Source organism: Coregonus clupeaformis, unplaced genomic scaffold (genome assembly GCF_020615455.1).
Source record: "Coregonus clupeaformis isolate EN_2021a unplaced genomic scaffold, ASM2061545v1 scaf0163, whole genome shotgun sequence".
Classification (NCBI taxonomy): Eukaryota; Metazoa; Chordata; class Actinopteri; order Salmoniformes; family Salmonidae; genus Coregonus; species Coregonus clupeaformis.
The window spans coordinates 36,037-42,500 of NW_025533618.1; the positions used below are offsets into that span (position 1 = coordinate 36,037).

Sequence of the window (6,464 nt, forward strand, 5' to 3'; positions counted from 1 at the left end):
GGTCCTACGTCTATGTTGACGCTCCTCCTTGGTTAACCCGTGCCGCCCCACTTGCATGGGTTCAGAATCGGGAGTGAGGTCCTCTCCACTAATCCTTTGTGGTGGAGAATGATCGACGTGTTCTGGTCCACCACCCGACCCGACTGGGAACTGAGAAGCTGATCGATTGGACGGACCCCATTGCTTCTCCCTCCTTCGCTCTCGGACTCGATTATCCACCCGAATAGACAAGGCTACCAAGCTGTCCAGGTCACTAGGCTCCGGATAGGAGATCAACTCATCCTTGAGCTGCTCCGACAGACCCTGGTAAAAGGCCGCTTGCAAAGACTCCTCGTTCCACCCACTCTCCACAGCCAACGTCTTGAACTCGATCACGAAGTCGGCCACGCTGCGAGTTCCTTGGTGAAGAGAAAACAGGCGCCTAGCTGCGTCCCTCCCTCGGACGGAATGGTCGAAGAGCTTCCTCATCTCGGCCGTGAACCCCTGGTATGAAGCCATGCAGGGATCCTGTCGTTCCCAAACGGCTGAAGCCCACTCCAGCGCTCGACCACGCAGCAACTCAATCACAAAGGCTATCCTAGCCTTGTCTGTGGCATAAGAGTAGGGCTGTAGATCGAACACTAATCCACACTGCATAAGGAAGGAACGGCATCCTCCCAGCTCCCCCTCATATTTATCCGGCGTCGGAACCTTGGGCTCGCGGAGGGACACAACCTCAGAAGCGGCAGGCGAGATGGGTGAAACCGGTAGTGGATCCTCCACCGGACACTGGCGTTGGTTCTGGACCTCCATCAGGCCGGTAGAAAGGTTCCGAACTGACAACGCGATCTCCTGTAGTACCGTGCTATGATGGCCCAACATCTTCTCCTGCTGGGTAATGGCATGGCGAACTGAGTCCAGGTCCGCTGGGTTCATAATTGGCCGGATCGTTCTGTCACAGTTCCCTCAGCCAGAACCCAGAAGCAGACCAGGACAAGGAGAGTTGAACGAAAGTGAGGGTTTATTTGGATAACAACAAAGGGTGCAGAGTAATCCAGGGACAGAGCGGGCGGCGTGGATGAGTAGTTGGGGGTGCAGCACTAGGTCCGGTGATGGCTCGGCAGCCGCCGACCATCAGGCAGAGGTGGGGTGAAGGTTCCGGACGTGTGACTGCAGGTGGAACAAAAACGGAGGTAAGGACACAAAAACTCAACAAAGTACAAAACAACAAAAACTCACGCAAGATACTCTGAACTGATACACAGTAACACCTACTGTTCATGGCTAACGATCCGGCAGGAACTGGATGTTGGGCCAGAGCCTAAGAAGGGTGATGATTAGGCCCAGGTGTGCAGATTGCTGATGGGAAGCAGGTGCGGAAATCAAGAGAGCTCCCCGGAGCGTTCCAGAACCCTCGGGAAACTGGAGATCCCGAGCAGAAAAACTAGTCCACAGACAGGACCCGACTCAGACTGCCGGGATCGTTACAGATCTGTTGTTCAGGCAGTGCAGGGCTTGGATACGGCAAACAGAGATCTGTTGTTCAGGCAGTGCAGGGCTTGGATATGGCAGACAGAGATATGTTGTTCAGGCAGTGCAGGGCTTGGATACGGCAGACAGAGACCTGTTGTAGAACAGGCCAGGACAAACTTCACACGGATTCTTTCAAACTTCAAACGCTCCAGTTCTGTTTGAAGCTACCTGGCTGTGATTACTGCTTTGTTTTCTACTATGGTGGTCGACTGGTCATGTTGAGTAAGTTGGATGGGACCCTGCATTTGTACTTGTCATTTTTATCCAAAGGAAATAAGGCTGACAACAAACAACACAACTGGTATCCAACACACACACACACACATTGGAAAGTTCTTGGGAGACTGACTGGTTTTAGGGAAAATATCTGTTACTATCCACTAAAAAGTTGAGAATACTGTAACCTGATAGTTCTCTCTCTCTCTCTCTCTCTCTCTCTCTCTCTCTCTCTCTCTCTCTCTCTCTCTCTCTCTCTCTCTCTCTCTCAATTCAATTCAAGGGGCTTTATTGGCATGGGAAACATATGTTTACATTGCCAAAGCAAGTGAAATAGATAATAAACAAAAGTGAAATAAACAATACAAAATTAACAGTAAACATTACACTCACAAAAGTTTCAAATGTCATATTATTGCTATGTACAGTGATGTGCAAATAGTTAAAGTACAAAAGGGAAAATAAATAAACATAAATATGGGTTGTATTTACAATGGTGTTTGTTCTTCACTGGTTGCCCTTTTCTTGTGGCAACAGGTCACAAATCTTGCTGCTGTGATTGCACACTGTGGTATTTCACCCAATAGATATGGGAGTTTATCAAAATTGGATTTGTTTTCGAATTCTTTGTGGGTCTGTGTAATCTGAGGGAAATATGTGTCTCTAATATGGTCATACATTTGGCAGGAAGTTTGGAAGTGCAGCTCAGTTTCCATATCATTTTGTGGGCAGTGTGCACATAACCTGTCTTCTCTTGAGAGCCAGGTCTGCCTACGGCGGCCTTTCTCAATAGCAAGGCTATGCTCCCTGAGTCTGTACATAGTCAAAGCTTTCCTTAAGTTTGGGTCAGTCACAGTGGTCAGGTATTCTGACACTGTGTACTCTCTGTTTAGAGCCAAATTGCATTCTAGTTTGCACTGTTTTTTTGTTAATTCTTTCCAATGTGTCAAGTAATTATCTTTTTGTTTTCTCATGGTTGGGTCTAATTGTCTCTCTGTCTCTCCCCCCACACACACAACCCAGCAGCCATTGGATGCTCCCAGCCTAGTCAAAGACAGATGAGGTGACAAGCACCATTGGGACTGTCATACCATCTGGTTTCCCTCTCTCTCTGGGAGCGGCTGGGAGGGTCTGGTTTCCCTCTCTCTCTGGGAGCGGCTGGGAGGGTCTGGTTTCCGTCTCTCTCTGGGAGCGGCTGGGAGGGTCTGGTTTCCCTCTCTCTCTGGGAGCGGCTGGGAGGGTCTGGTTTCCGTCTCTCTCTGGGAGCGGCTGGGAGGGTCTGGTTTCCCTCTCTCTGGGAGCAGCTGGGAGGGTCTGGTTTCCGTCTCTCTCTGGGAGCAGCTGGGAGGGTCTGGTTTCCGTCTCTCTCTGGGAGCGGCTGGGAGGGTCTGGTTTTCATCTCTCTCTGGGAGCGGCTGGGAGGGTCTGGTTTTCATCTCTCTCTGGAAGCAGCTGGGAGGGTCTGGGTTTCCCTCTCTCTCTGGGAGCGGCTGGGAGGGTCTGGTTTCGCTCTCTCTCTGGGAGCGGCTGGGAGGGTCTGGTTTCCGTCTCTCTCTGGGAGCGGCTGGGAGGGTCTGGTTTTCATCTCTCTCTGGGAGCAGCTGGGAGGGTCTGGGTTTCCCTCTCTCTCTGGGAGCGGCTGGGAGGGTCTGGTTTTCATCTCTCACTGGGAGGCTGGGATGGGAGAGGTGTTAGGAGGACAGACACTACCACACATCATTACAGTGTGCATCCCAAATGACACCCTGTTCCCTATTTAGTGCACTACTTTACTTTTGACCAGAGTAGTGCACTATATAGGGAAACGTGTGCTCTTTTTGCTCTGATCAAAAGTAGTGCACTATATATAGGGAATAGGGTGCCATTCGGGATGGCCTCTGGATGATGGGATGAGAGGTGGTGAGGGAAAGAGGAGGGGCATGGATCGCTAAGGTACACCCGGTGTGGAGTGTCCTCTATAGCAGAGCCGCAATGCATGCAATGCTGCACAATTCACTATTTCCCACGTTTCAAATTCCGATGTCCCAAAAGACGAGTCAATTAAAATAAGCCCCTATTCCAAGGGAATTTGCGAAAGTTCATTAGATATTACGCAACAGTCATTCAGGAACAACTTAGTGTATATGTCATTTTCAAATATATAGTCACTTGGTGCGTTCACACCCTCACAGCACCAGAGCGCGCACACCAGAATTTTCCGAAGCACCTGCTCAGCTTCCACAGTTCCAATCCAGTCGGTGTCAGACATAACTATGCTGTGAAAACTAACGATAGAGCTAAATGACCATTCCCCGAGTGTTAAAACCTAGATTCGGTTACAAGTCGTTTCCTTGACAAGTCTTGTCGAGGAAAAGTGCCTGAAGGGGTTTGTCGAATTCCACCTTCCAGTTTCGCTCCGTCCTTCTGCGCAGCAGCAATTGGTCGCATTTTTTTTATTATTTCCCTCTTCCGTCCGTCTACAGGATGAAATGAGGTGAAGGAAGGAGAGGCAGAAGGAGAGGGGGATGAATAGCCGAAGGGATAGGTGAATAACGACGCAAGAAACACCCACCCCCAGTTTTAGTCTGTACTGACTGACGGAATAGGAGCCTGAGAGAGCGTGAGACAGACAAGGGAGACAGACAGACACTCTGGGGATTGAGAGGATCCGCGGGGAATAGGAGCGTTTAGGATTTGATGTATTGTGAGTTATGGATTACTATTTCATTCATTCAGTATGGAATTTGTTTGGAGTGCTTAGCTTATATTTATGATGAGCCTTTACCCCAGGCTCTCAAAGGCAATCAATTGGATAGGTTGACTTGATTAAGTATACTGATCAATTACCAAATGAATTGTAAACGAATTGAAAGTTCTAGAATCAAACTAAACTTGTGTGCAATCTTCTCATCAGTTTCCTGTCGGGTCCACAAGTTAACAATTAACATTTGAAGTAGGCACTCCATCTTTGGCGTAGGGAAAATTTGAGAGTTATACAACTGGAGTAAGCCATTCCAAAAAAGAAATGTGTGCCTATAAATCGAGTCAGAATTTATTTTGATGTATTGCTAACTATCATTATTATACTCTTCATGGAATTTCATTGAAAATACCTTGTCGCCCTGTTTCCAGGGCGACAAGGTGTTACTTGTCTCTATCTCATCTTCTATTGATGTGGACGCTACATATTTCAGATTGCTGATTTGACTGCATTTAGGGATTACTGCTTCAGGAGTTTCATCAGCAGTTTCCGCTTTAAAATCAATGTGCTGATTCGTGTATACTTACTCTTTTGAAGAATAATTGGCCATAAGGGTTTACAAGTAGGGAAAAAACACATCCGATGTTTGTCAGCAAATAGTTACTTCCCCACTGGGCACAAACTGGTTGAATCAACGTTGTTTCCACGTCATTTAAACAAAAAAATGATATGTGATGACATCAAACTGTCCTTTTTTTCCCACCCAATTTTAACCTAAATCCAATGACATGATGACATTTTGTGTTGATTTCACGTTGACAACTCAACCAAATGTAAATCAAGTTGAAATGACGTCTGTGCCCAGTGGGTTTCTTGAGGGATAACTTTTAGATATTTTCTTGTTTTGTATTAAATTAAATTAAATTAAATTGTGTTAAATTGTATTGCATAAGTATAGCAAAGAATGGTTTTGAAGAAAACATTTTATGCTTTTGCTTCTATAAAATAGTTAAAGGTCTAAATGATATGACATTTACATTTTTAGTCATTTAGCAGACGCTCTTATCCAGAGCGACTTACAGTTAGTGAGTGCATACATTTTTCCTATCTCTGTCATGAAGTCAATGTCCAGGCTTAGTTTGATGGACACAGATACCAGGTTTACGATGTACTGTATCTCTGCATCTAAAGACACATTTTGACACTTTATTCACTTATATTGATCTAAAGACACATTTCTGCACTTTATTCAATTATATTTCCAGGGATGTTGATTGGAATTCTATTTTCATCATCAATGCCGTTTGAGTATAATGAATATACATTATACATTGAGTATATTCATAGAATAAAAATAACATTATTGAGTAAAGCTCGTAATGTTTAGCCTCTCCACTACAGGAGTCCCATGTGGCAGTACTGTATTCGCTGCTGTTACCCTCTGCCTGTCTATTCAAAGCCTTAATGATGACTGACAGACAAGTCGAGCTATGCTTGTTCTCAATGTCAACAATGGCACTCAGGAAATGTTCTCTTGGGCCTGTCCGTCAAAATGTAACAAAGTCCTCTACTGTTCTGTTTCCAGCTTCCCATTCTCAAAGTGACTGTCTTCTTCCCCTTTTCCCTTACTCCCTTCTTCCTCCCCCCACTTGAGACAGGCTGGCCCTCCACACTGCTCTCTCTCTCTCTCTCTCTCTCTCTCTCTCTCTCTCTCTCTCTCTCTCTCTCTCTCTCTCTCTCTCTCTCTCTCTCTCTCTCTCTGTGTCTCTCTCTCTCTCTCTCTCTCTCTGTGTCTCTCTCTCTCTCTCTCTCTCTCTCTCTCTCTCTCTCTCTCTCTCTCTCTCTCTCTCCCTCTCTCTCTCTCTCTCTCTCTCTCTCTCTCTCTCTCTCTCTCTCTCTCTCTCTCTCTCTGTCTCTCTCTCTCTCTCTCTCTCTCTCTCTCTCTCTCTCTCTCTCTCTCTGTCTCTCTCTCTCTCTCTCTCTCTCTCTCTCTCTCTCTCTCTCTCTCTCTCTCTCTCTCTCTCTCTCTCTCTCTGTGTCTCTCTCTCTCTCTGTC

At 46.5% G+C, this 6,464-nt stretch overlaps 1 long non-coding RNA gene across 1 annotated transcript in view; it reads left to right on the forward strand.

The window, feature by feature from the left end:
• The first annotated feature begins 4,056 nt into the window (after positions 1–4,056).
• Positions 4,057–6,464, forward strand: part of LOC121542745 — a 16,437-nt gene continuing 14,029 nt past the window's right edge. Inside the window, exon 1 of the long non-coding RNA XR_005995958.2 lies at positions 4,057–4,411. This is a non-coding gene — a long non-coding RNA (uncharacterized LOC121542745). The remainder of the gene's footprint in view (positions 4,412–6,464) is intronic.